Source organism: Coenobita brevimanus, chromosome 69, assembly GCF_032717465.1.
Source record: "Coenobita brevimanus isolate Jiangsu-jjx chromosome 69, ASM3271746v2, whole genome shotgun sequence".
NCBI lineage: Eukaryota > Metazoa > Arthropoda > Malacostraca > Decapoda > Coenobitidae > Coenobita > Coenobita brevimanus.
The window spans coordinates 19,742,197-19,755,032 of record NC_137022.1 but is presented as its reverse complement, the minus strand read 5'-3'; the positions used below and the strand labels follow the sequence as shown (position 1 = coordinate 19,755,032).

At 46.0% G+C, this 12,836-nt stretch overlaps 1 protein-coding gene and 1 pseudogene across 1 annotated transcript in view; both read right to left on the bottom strand.

Moving 5' to 3' along the window:
* LOC145406007 (uncharacterized) overlaps positions 1 to 12,836 on the bottom strand; it is a 417,004-nt gene that overhangs the window by 359,671 nt on the left and 44,497 nt on the right. The window lies entirely within an intron of this gene.
* On the bottom strand, positions 5,580 to 5,701 carry LOC145406267 (5S ribosomal RNA; annotated as a pseudogene).

Genomic DNA, 12,836 nt, shown 5'->3' with positions numbered 1-12,836 from the left:
TGGTTCTGTCAGCGTCCCAAGCCAAGTGAGATAGGGTCCGTAGGGGAGACAGGGCACGGAGGGATAATAGTCTAATGAACGGATATGAGGTACCCACGTCAGTCTCCTGTCAAAAAAAAAGTCCAAGAAACCTTGTCTCGCCCACACATCGCACCCTGTGGCCATGTACTTGAGGTCTGGGTCAGGGTGAACACCTCTCAAGCGGCAGAAATGCATGGCCACCATCTTTTTTGGGGAGAAACGGAAGCCGTGCATGGTGGCCCACCGAGAGACTCTGTCCAGAACGAGCTGCATGTGACGTTCAGCTACGGACATTTGGGAAGCAGCATACCATAGAGCCAAATCATCGACATACCGTGAGGCCAACATCCCTTCTGGAATGGAGGACACAGTATTGTCCAGTGCTATAGCAAAAAGGGTCACACTGAGGACACTAGCTTGAGGCACCCCTTCCTCCTGAGGGTACGAAGGAGATAGGGTGAAACCATCTCTAACCCTGAATGAACAGTCATGCAGAAAATTTAATATAAATAGGGGCAGCCTGCCACGTAAACCAAAAGAATGGAATTGTTGGAAGATACCAAACTGCCATGTAGTATCATATGCCTTTTCTAGTCAAAGAAAACACACACCAGATGCCGCTGTCTAGCAAAGGCATCACATTTTGCAGCCTCAAGACGGACAAGTGCATCTGTTGTTGAGCGACATTTTCGAAAACCAGACTGAAATTGAGAGAGACATTCATTCCTTTCTAGGAAGTGCATTAGGCGTGTGTTGACCATTTTCTCAAATAATTTCATTAGAAGGATGTTAAGGCAATTGGCCAATACTCCAGGGGACTGTAACCTGCCTTCCCTGGCTTCTGGAATGGCAGGACAGTAGCCTCATGCCAAGAGGTGGGAAGAGAAGATTCCCTCCAGATTCTATTAAAAAGGCTGAGGAGAAAAGACATTGCATCATCAACCAGGTCTCGATGCATCGCGTTGGGAATATCATCCGGCCCTGGTGAGGTGTCATGACAGAGGGAAAGGGCAGATTGGGGTTTGCGATAGGAGGAAAGGAGTTTGTGGGACTCCACATTCCCTGAAGGGAAGTCCAGCACCCTTGCCTCCTCTATCTCACGTCTGGCAAAAATTGATGAGCTAGTATCTCTATTACTAACTGGTGCAAAGGCAGACACAAAAATATTGGCCACAGCTGCAGGGTCACCAACAACTTGAGTGAATTTTCCCAATCTTTTGCACCCTCTTCTGCACCTGAGAGACTGGCATCTTTGAGTTCACAGATGACACATAAGCCATCCAAGCGTCCTGCATAGCTTGTTTCAATACCCGACGAGCCTTAGCCTGCGCCCTTCTAAATTCGACAAGATAATGCTCTGTCCTGCATCTACAATAATGGGAGAAAGCTAACTTCTTATCACGTACAGCAACACTGCAATCCTCATTCCACCATGGGACAGGTCAATAGCAATACATGCCAGAGGTTTTAGGAACAGCATGAAGGGCAGCAGAATGCAAGAACGGAGGTAAAGAACGAAACAGCCTCATCAGTATGCAGAAAGGCTTCAGCTGAGACATCAACAGTAACCAGAGAAAAGGGACCAGTCTGCCTTATCAGATCTCCACCTTGGCAGATGGGATCAGGAACTAGATACAGCTGGAGTAAGAAGGATGGGAAAGTGATCACTTCCATGGAGATCCTCCATAACATCACAGATAAGCCCAGGAGACTGTCAGGAGAGCAGGCAAAGAGGTCAGTTGCAGTAAGTGAACCCGTTTGAGGGTGAAAAACTGTAAACACTACAGTATTGAATAGGGCAAGATCCTTATCCTCCAATAAGGATGCTAACAAACTCCCACATTGGTTAAAAAGACAGTCACCCCATAAAGGGTGGCAACCATTAAAGTCCCCCAAGAGAAGAAAGGGCATAGGTAAGTGACCAAGAAGGTTCTGAAGTTCCATGCTGTGTTGGACATTAAATAAATGGAATAAACCGTATACCAGAAGTGGGCATACAACCGCACAGCAACACACTGGAGGTCAGACTGGAGATGAACTGGCCGAGGAGGGATGTCAACCCTCACCAAAACAGCACCACCTCCAACAGGACCATGGGTTGGCACCAAGTAAAAAGCGTTGTACCCAGGTGGTGCATGAGGAGTGGCAAACCCTATAAGAGTTTCCTGGAGACACACACACAAAGGAGAATAAGTCAGGAGGGTCCACAGCTCACCCAATTACCACACAGCCCTCGACAATTCCATTGTAGTTTACTGGCTGTGAATGCCCTAAAAGACAGAAAGTATAACTCACAAGAGTGTGGACAAAATAAATACCATGGAAGGAAACATGACACTTTTCCAACACTTCTCAGTAATCATGGAACATATTGACATAATAATACTCCAGTTAGATAACACTAGAGTTCATTATCAGGCACTGATGAAAGGTATTGCAAATGCTGGTAATGCCAAGATCAGTATTAACCTACTTTCAGTTCACGATTTGGTCAGATAATCAGTCAAGGCATACATAAACATGGTATGAAGCCTTTATTCTGGGGCAGGTATCTTATTTTATATTATCCATATTTAGAAGCAACTCTGACACCAACAGCAGTAATAGCTTATGTACCATTCATAACAGACAATCTGTTCACAGTCTATCAAATATACCTCTTTCCTTCTAAGAATAATGACACCTTGGTCATCATCAACATCAACACAGACATCGAACTCATCATGGTCTCCAAGAGACAGGACACTGTCACTTTCGCTAGTGAATTAACAATTGAACGAAAGTTTCGTACATCCTTACATGCTGTTCACCTTTGTACTGCTACATTTTCACGTTTCAGCCTACTGGAACAGTCCCTTGTGAAATGGCTATCATAAAAAATCATGACATTCATCACCACTGCAACTTTACACTGCCTCCAGATAAACTTACACATCATCAACGCATCAGGCATTCACAGTTCTTCTACTTCACTCGTAACACATCCGTTTTCATAATTTATCCAGATATACCACTATCTCATACTTCAGCATCAGGATTATACATAGCACCTGACTACTGTGCTGTTCTTACACCATCCTTGTCCACCATAGCTACAAGCAATCACTGTTTCGTCCTCAGTCACACACACACAAACACTTCCAACCACTACCTGAGATGGATTTAAACATGAACACAAGTATTAAGTTGACTTACCTAAGTCTGAAACTATGCAACTACTCAATGAAACACCGAAGCCCTGGGAAGAATTGAGTATGAGTATGTTCAACCCATATTATGTTTATAGCCCAGCACCTACTGTCTTTATAATCTTCTGTATTGTATTGCCATAGTGCTATTGGCGATTCACAGAATGCAAGCAAGGAATGCAAACTTGGAGTCGGTATTTATGGGAGGAAGAGTAAACATTCAAGTGAGACTCCCTGAGTGAAATGTGATTATGTAAATAGTGTAAATTATATATATATATATATATATATATATATATATATATATATATATATATATATATATATATATATATATATGTATATATATATATATATATATATATATATATATATATATATATATATATATATATATATATATATATATTATATGTATGTATGTATGTATACATATTATATTCACTCATCTTAAATCACTTACATCTTAAATGTCAAGACCAACTGCCTAGCCCCGGGCTCCTCATGGGGCAACGTAGGATTGGATGATGGATATATATATATATATATATATATATATATATATATATATATATATATATATATATATATATATATATATATATATATATATATATATATATATATATAAAGAAGATAATTATCGAGTAACATATTACCGGTATATAATATTAGTCAGATCATGAATTACTGTTAACCAATATACATATAGCCAGTTCATATAGCAATATTGAAGTACCGGCTGCAGAGCATGGATGCACCACCACACCCACAGGAGGAGACTATGGAGGGGTTTATGGTGCGCGGGCCATGTCCGTACAATACAGACATAAGTCCCACTGGGCCGTGCCCCTATTCCTCGGAGTACATCTGGCGCGACCACCCCAGTCCAGGTGCACTACATCCTGAGCGAGCCAGCCCTCACCAGGATCGGGGTGGAGCTGAAAATACAGCTCAAAGCAGCACCCCAGCGATGGCCTGTAACCGCTCATTAACAGAGACAGCCTGTAGCCACGCCCTCAAGATGGCCTGTAGTCACGCCCTCGAGATGGCCTGTAGCTGCGCCCTCGAGATGGCCTGTAGCCGCTCAAACAAGCAACGGCCTGTAGCCACGCCCTATAGGAGATGGCCTGTAGCTACTCCAAGTGCTGCTATCCCCCCCTGCAGAATCCCTGACAGCCTGCAGCTGCACTTGGGGAGAGTAAGGTACGCCCTCTCTCCTTCTGCAGCTGCCTCAGAGGGCACGACATCAGTGATGGCCTGTAGCCACACCAGTAGGCAGGAGACGAATGTAGCCACTCCTCGTCTACTTGTCGCCCTTCATATGGGACTCCGGAGATGGGCTGTAGCCATGCCTTGTAGGCAAGTGACGGCTGGTAGCTGCACTTCGTCTGCAGTCCCTTCAGGAAGTTGGGCCCTGGCAACGGCCTGTAGCTGCACAGGGAAGGGACAGCCTGTAGCCGCCCTCCTCCTATTGCCCAAGGCACCTCAGTGACAGCCTGTAACCACACCAGGGAGGACACAAAAGTCCCTTGACCCCTGTGACTTCGCAGCTGAGGACAACCTGCCCTCAGCCCTACCCACCAGTGGCGGCGTAGATCGCACATTCCCCCACCAGGAACAAGGCAGCCCCCAGGAGGAGAACTTCCAACTCTAGTGGGGGGCCCTTCACTACACCCAGCCGCAGTCCCAGCTGGGAGGCGACACTCTTGCGAGTTGTCTCTTGGGTGCTAGACGAAGGGACGCCAAACCAAGGGACTCCACCGACACCAGGCCGCCACCTATGAGTCCCAAGACCGCCCCCTTCCCCTTTGTCCACCAGCCAATGATTGTGATATATAGTTCTCCCCCTAAGTGAAAGTGAGAGGAGAGACTCAGAGACTGTGCACTCCTACTTAAGTGAAAGTGAGAGGTAAAGTCCAGTGACAGAATAAGAACTGGTGAACGTGTAGCCTATATTAGTGAGAGACCAAATCAGTGCCAGAACAATGACTCTTGTGTCCGTGTATAACCACTTAAGTGAAAGCGAGAGGTAAAGTCCAGTAACAGTTCAAGGACTCTACTGGATGTACAGTCGTCAGCATAAATTCGCTGCACGTCTACTAGTGTGATGCGAGTCCTTTTGTCTGGCAACAGTGTAAAGGGACAAGTTGCCACATAGACTTTTATACACTTTAACGACGTGTTTTTTCAAAAGTGGTATTAAAGACTGCCTAGAGTACAATTTTCTGTATACCGTAACTCATTCATTCATTCATTGCCAGACGCCATGTATCCCAAACGGGGTGGCCAACGGCTTAGAGTTAATTGTTTTACAGGGAGGGGCACTAATCCTCCACCAACCCCACTTGACACGTAGGGAGAACGTTATGCCAACAGCATCTGGCGTTCCCAGGCGGTCACCCATCCAAGTACTAACCAGACCCAACGTTGCTTAACTTCGCTGATCGAACGGGAAGCGAAGTTAAGCAACGTTGGGTCTGGTTAGTACTTGGATGGGTGACCGCCTGATTAGTGTAAAAAACTGGAAGAGTTGACAGTGTTATGGAACGACGTATGAGCGTAATACTCTGGTAATCTTCATTATTACCGTGTCTAAGCTCCTTTCCCCTCTCTCCCCCTTACTCCTCCTGATGTTCCCCCCCACCCCTCCCTCTGCCTCCTCTCCCCCACTCACTTTCATGCCTCTCCACTGTCTCCTCTCCCCACCCTCTCCACCTTCATTGGCGCATCGCAATTCTCTCTTGACTGTTTTCTAAACCCAGTCTGCCATATTCCCAGTTGCTTGCAGTACTACCAACTATATCCAAGGTTTATTATCAGTATTCCTTCCTGTTCTAGTCCCATTCTTACCCTCCTCGTCTCCTTCCCACTCCTCTCCAGTTGTCTTTCTGTTCTCCACCCTTTGTCACTACCAACAGCCGGGAGATACAGGAACATTGAGGTCTCGTTCATGTGCTGTATTCCTTGCGAGTATTTGTTTGAGTGAGCCTGGAAGTCTGTGCCTATAATATCAGTAGGCGAAATTAAACAAACATTTGTGCCCACTCCTCCTACTTCTCGCCCTCTCTCTTCCCTAGGAAAATGTTCCCATTCTCCTCATACTGTTCACTGAATCACAAATCAGTATCAGAAACACTAAAGTTTCGAACTGCTGCATCATGTTTGGTGTACCAAGTGGAAGAAAGAGACTGTTGCATGGTATGAAACTCTAGCATGTTGAGGAGCAAAAAGGTTACAGGAATAGACAAGAAATAGAGAAGAGTGCGGTTTATTACGTAGATTAGCGTTGTGGGTGATATAAGGTAGACAGGACGGAGAGAGAGAGGAGTAGAGATGAAGGATAGCGGGAGAGGGAAGGAGGAAGGGAGGGTGGGGTGGGACAAGGGATGGATACGAGGGAGAGAACAGAAGTTTCCCCATTCGACAACATTCATCTGTCGTCTTTTTCACATTTTTACGCTAATCAGGTATAAAGTATATTGTATTCTGGGTGATTTATAGTACTAATTCTTACAAACACGTCTTTAAAGCGTATAAAAGCCTGTGTGGCAACTAGTTCCCATACACCGTTGCCAGACAAAACGACCCACATCACACGAGCAGGCTTGCAGCGAATTTTTGCTGACGACTGTACATATCTATCCCATATTTGTGAAGACCAAAGCAGTGCCAGAACAAAGACACTTGTGTTCATACCTCACCACCTAAGTGAAAGTGACAGAATAAGCACTCTCGTGACATTGTACGTTTATTTAATACTAGTGGAAAATCAAGTAGTGTCACTACAAGGACTCTTGACCTACTCCTTGTCCACATCCTACTCCCTCTCACAGTGAAACGAGGCACTAGTACAAAGACTGTGTAACTGTGTATTACTCTCTGACCCGAATTGAACTTAGTGTCCATCCTGTATCCTGCACGATACACACAACCCATTTCCCAGCCTATATCTTGATTTTGCTTAGGATATTGTGTGAGCTATCTGCCCGTTCTGTAGTTAAGAATTTGTCATTATACATATAAGGCTGTTGCCCTGTGTTTTTGTGCCCTGTTCCTCTTATGATATATCCTAGCTCCGGTCTAGAGAAGAACCCAGCTATAGTACAGGCGTTTCTAGGATGGGAAGCCGCCCTAAAACACCTGGCATAACAATTATTATATCTCACTTGTATGTGTCATAGATATAAATCATAGACACATTACAAATATATTAATGACTCCTACTATAATCTCGGCTTGGTACTGCCATTGATGCATATGTCTCTTGTACAGTACATACACATTTGTGCCACTTTATTACTACAATATGTTATGCAATATTCTATATTCAGTTTTACTACAATGTATTTACTCCTTTATACATAGAGTGTATGACTACAATGTGTTATGTTTCTACAGTATTATTATCTCTGTACAATATTATCATAAATATTATATCTCTACAATAATATAATGAATACTATGTATAAATGAAATAGCATTAGTTGCTACATGCTGTCGGAGATTCGCCAGCAGGGCGTGACCAAGCAATGTCAGGACTCTAAAATATCGTAAATAATAGCTGGTAGCATAGAGGTTAAGTGAAAGTCATATGCTAGAGGCTGAAGGAAATGTGTTAGCAAAATTTTCTCTCAGGAATGCCAGACAGCAAGGTATGACCGGAAAGCTACGATACACACGTACTGTACATACACACAGGCTTCTAGAACATTCGACAACAGTGTAGCCCACGTGACGGAAGTTCTCATATACAGAAGGAAAGAGGAGAAGAAGTCAGAAGGAGTTAGGAGGCTGGAGGAGAAAGAAGCAAAGAAGGAATTTAGTAGAGAGTGGGAGAAGGGGATCTGGACTTGAGAGAGAAGCATGGTGGTGTTAAAAAGGGGTCAGGCTCACGATGTTAACTTAGCGTAAATTTTGAGGTATCCCCTTGACGAAAATAAAACTACAATCAACCCCAGACTCATCTTTATCATCTGTCACTGACTACAAGTGAGCTGAGGTTATCTTCTACAAATCAAATCATGTCTACTACAGCTCAGCTACAACTACAATTTAATCATTTACAGAGCTGATATTAGAACTGCCCCTAGAATAGGACTGTGCAGTGTGCTGCCTGGCTGAAGATAACCTGGAGGATGAAGAAGAAGGCCAGAGAATGGTCTTTTTCTGTGGTGGAGCAAGAGACGGCTTGGCAGGGGGACCACAAGCTGCCCTAGCCAGAATAAAGCAGGCAATGCCACCACGCGAAGGAGCACAATAAGTAGAGCATGCCACAGTACTGGAGCCCTGAGAGGGCAAGGCCTCATGCAGCTGAGCAGGCACATCAATGAGCTGGATACCACCACTGTCTTGTGGTGGCTGGGCCGTCAGCGAAACGCCATCCTCAGCCTGCACTCACCCCGACCCCTGAGCATACAGAGTAGGAGAAATAGTGGGGTCCACTGCAGAGATCTTTGGTAGCAGTGCTTCAATCTCTGAATGCTCTGAGGAGCCACGGCAATGCTTACCATGTACAGGAGGGACATCAGAAGTTATGGATGTGTCAAAGCAAGGCGTAGCATTGACATGGGTGTATGCCACAGGAGGAACCAGAGGAACCTAGGTGGGGGAGGCACTCCCAGATGCAGGAAGCACCACCCCAGAGGGAACATCCCCAGAGACAGGAAGCACCTCCCCAGAGGAAGCACATTTGCTTCCAGACTGCACTCCTTTAGTGGAACCCCCTGGGTGAGAAGGCCGTGAAGTAGAACCCCGAGAATTTGAATTTGATGAGGCATTGTGTAATGGCAGGGGCACCTGCCGGGTAGCTTTAGGGCAACACAAGGCATCAGCAAAGGTAACCCCAGGGCGAATGAACCTCTCCCTTTCCCCGGCCTTTGCCCCAGAAAAGGAAATTTTCTCCTTCATTCGGACAGAAATAATCTCATACTCAAACTTGTATACATCATAATCCCTTCAGGAGGCCACATGCGCTCCTCCATAGTTCAAACATTTAGAGGGTTAAGAGCAATCAACCATACCATGGGAAACATCACCACAATTTTTACAGACCTCAGGAAGGCCAGCTGCTTCCCGCCGGCAAGAATGGTGAACATGACCAAACCTTTGACAATAATAGCACCTTCTGTGTTGGTAACATAAGCTTCCATCACACAGCAGTGACAACCTCTGGCAAAGTAAGACGATCAAGCGTCAAGGTACGAGTGGGTGTGGTTAAACCTCATCAACTTTCTTCATAATTCTCTGTACTGCTACAACTCCCTGAGGAGCCAGCCCCTCCAGGAGGGAAGAATAAGAATAGAAGACCAAGTCACAAGATTGCACAACCCCACGGGACTGATTTAGGACCAACTGATGAGAGGCAGATACTGGATAACCGGCAACCATAGTAAGGGATTGGATGCGTGAACTCTCTTCTTCATTCCTGACCTCTAGCAGCAGAGAACCATCACCCTGCAAGGAGACCTTGGGGGTAAAACCACATCCTGTAACTAGACCACTGTGAATCTGAAAACAGTTCAGGTTCTGGAAGGAAGTACCATAAGCTGTTTTGAGTACTATGTATTTTGCATAAAAGTGTTTCACAAAGACCCCAGGTAACAGCTCGATAGAAGGGACATCTAGTTTCACAGTTCTGGCAGATGACCGGGAGGGTACAGGGTCATTGGCCAGAGAGTGACCAGGTGATGGCAACTCGTGCAGCTGGTCACTGGCCACACGAGTGGTTGAAGAAGTGTTTAATGTATCCATAGATACATTAATGAGAGATAAAAACCAGGAGCCAAGGGGACCGAGTGTGGTCTGATGGGAGCAGGGTACCTCATCCCCAGAGGGTGACCCAAAAAGGACACCCCATGATTCAAAAGTTCGCTCCTACCAGTGCAAAGATGCTCTTCCCCAACACCCCCCAGCCCAGACACCCAACCAACCAACTCAGGACAGCACCAAGGCGACCCCTCTGCAGGGCAACACCGATGACTCATAAGGGTAACCTACGTTTCGAGCATAGCGTAGTTAAACCTCTCACCCGCAACCCTACCCACATAGAAGACCCTGCCATATGTCATTACAGGCTTGTGGGATCACAGGGGCACACAAGCCCCACCCACCACGACAAGGTAGCTGCCCACGGGGGGTGCTAGTTTGAAGTAATTATTTCAAGATCTACCAATAATTGAGCTACATTGACAACACTGCACACAGTCGGTTTAGGAAAAACTAGAGCAGAGAGTGGAAGGTTGTTTGTGCATGATCTTTGCTGGTGATGATTTTGTGAGGTACATATATTATGCCTGCAGGTGTGAGGAACAGACAAGGACCCACCCTGGCGTTTTGTGTGACAGCTCCACCAACACCCATACCCTTGTCCTAACTAAAGGAAATTAATGACGTCATCGTAATTGATAAGGTGTGATATCCAAGTGGGCGTAGATCACCAGTATATACTATATGTATGTGTGTGTGTGTGTGTGTGTGTGTGTGTGTGTGTGTGTGTGTGTGTGTGTGTGTGTGTTTAAGAGAGGTGTCTACTACTGCAACATTTAATCACAACGGATTTATTTGTCTCTCTCTCTCTCTCTCTCTCTCTCTCTCTCTCTCTCTCTCTCTCTCTCTCTCTCTCTCTCTCTCTCTCTCTCTCTCTCTCTCTCTCTCTCACACACACACACACACAGTGTATTAAACCTTTTCCTAACTTGATTTATGATACAGTATATACTGTACTATTCCTTTATTAGTTGTTTGGACTATACTGTACATAATCAGAGAGGTGCCAGAAGTACAGTAACCCCTAGCTGGTTGTGAGCGAGAGTATGATGGATACTGAGTGGGGTTATGGGGTTGGAGAGAAAAGTGGGGGATTTGGGTGGGAGTATGGGACTATGAGGAAGGGAGGACAAGGGGATAGCTCTCCACTGTGCAGTATTGCAAACACAGTCCACGGAAAAGGAAAAGAACTTATTCCGACGTCCATACCTGAGGATGTCGAGGAACCTGTCCTGTGGCATATACTTACCGAACATTGGTGTTGAAGCAATATCATCCACTAACCAGTAATCATGACTGTTGTGTTCTTTGATGTGAGGCATCAACATAGTGCAAGCCAGCCATACATCTTACGAACATTCATCATCATCCACTCCTTTATTTTTGCACTTTCACAAATGTGTAAGGTTTCACCCCAATTACAGCAGTATTCCCTGATTACATTTACTTCCTTTTCAATGAAATCCATCACTGTTGTGGTAAAAAAAAAACTATGAAAAAATCAACAGGAGTGGATGATGCATTTCACGGGAATTCTGGCTGCACACCTGCATTAATCTCATCAAACACAGGTACATCAGGCCAAAACCCCATCCCTTCCTCCCAGGTAAATGTTTCAAACATGTCAAACCTACCCATGGTCCCTGCCTTGACTGCTGTGCACGTGGCCTACTCCATGCCCTTCCCTGGCCCCTAGCAGGGTGCTGTGGTGGTAAGTCTGGCGAATAATCACTTGATGAGGCAAGTGATGATGGTGGTGATGGTGATCCTGGTGGTGATGGCGATTGTGAAATCAAGCGACGGGCACATGCCTGCCGACCATAAATTGATGGTGGCCATGCACATGCACCTGCATACCCAGATGTACTTGGCTGTGGTGAAGAGGCAGAGTCGTCTTGCAGGACAGGTGGCGAGGCAGGCTGGTGTCATGAGGCACTTGGTGAGGTCGGCCGGCGTGGTGAGGCACATGGTGAGGCATGCCAGTGTGGCGAGGCATGTGGTGAAGCAGGCTGGCTTGGTGAGGCATGTGATGAGGCTGGCCGGCGTGATGAGGCAGACTGGCTTGGTGAGGAATGTAGTGAGGCAGGCAAGCATGGCAAGGCATATGGTGAGGCAGCCTGGCATGGCAAGGCATGTGGTGAGGCAGGCTGGCTTGGCGAGGCATGTGGTGAGGCAGGTTGAGATGCCGGATGAGAAACAGGTTGAGTGGGAGAGGTTAGTGTAGTGGTAGGTTGAGTGGAAATTTCCACAGTGGGCCTGGAGTCACACACTGGTGCGAGGCTTCACTTGCAGCATTTCCTCCTCCCTCCCTCCTCCACCTCCTCCCTCCCTCCTCCACCTCCTCCCTTTCTCCACTCCCTACCTCCCCTTCCATCGTCTCCACTGTGCCAATATCCCCCTCTACAGGATCATCAGAATCATCTGAACCATTTCCATCATCAGAAATGGTAGATGAATGCACAGAGGGAAAAGATCTCCACACAGTGGAGAACTCGCGGTCACCCTCCTTATCTAATGCTTACGCTTCCACACTCGGCATGGCGAGGTCGCTTTCCTCAGAGGAAGAGTTGCTTTCCCCACTCACAGTTGGCAATAATGGTAAGTCCAGTTGTCTCCATATCGCACTATCACTAAGGCCTTTCCTTTTTGGCCTTTGGACTTCACTGGGGTTGAAGTCGGTGGCTGCGGGTATTCAGCCAGGGGTTTGGACAAGAAAATTTTTTGCATAGGTCTATCCATGATGGAGATATGCAGGCAACTGGAGCATGACTGGGATACGTGATGAAAAGGTTGTCAGTAGCTGTTTGTGATGGAAATGACCAGCTGAATATTCAAACAATGGCACAAATTACTAGATCA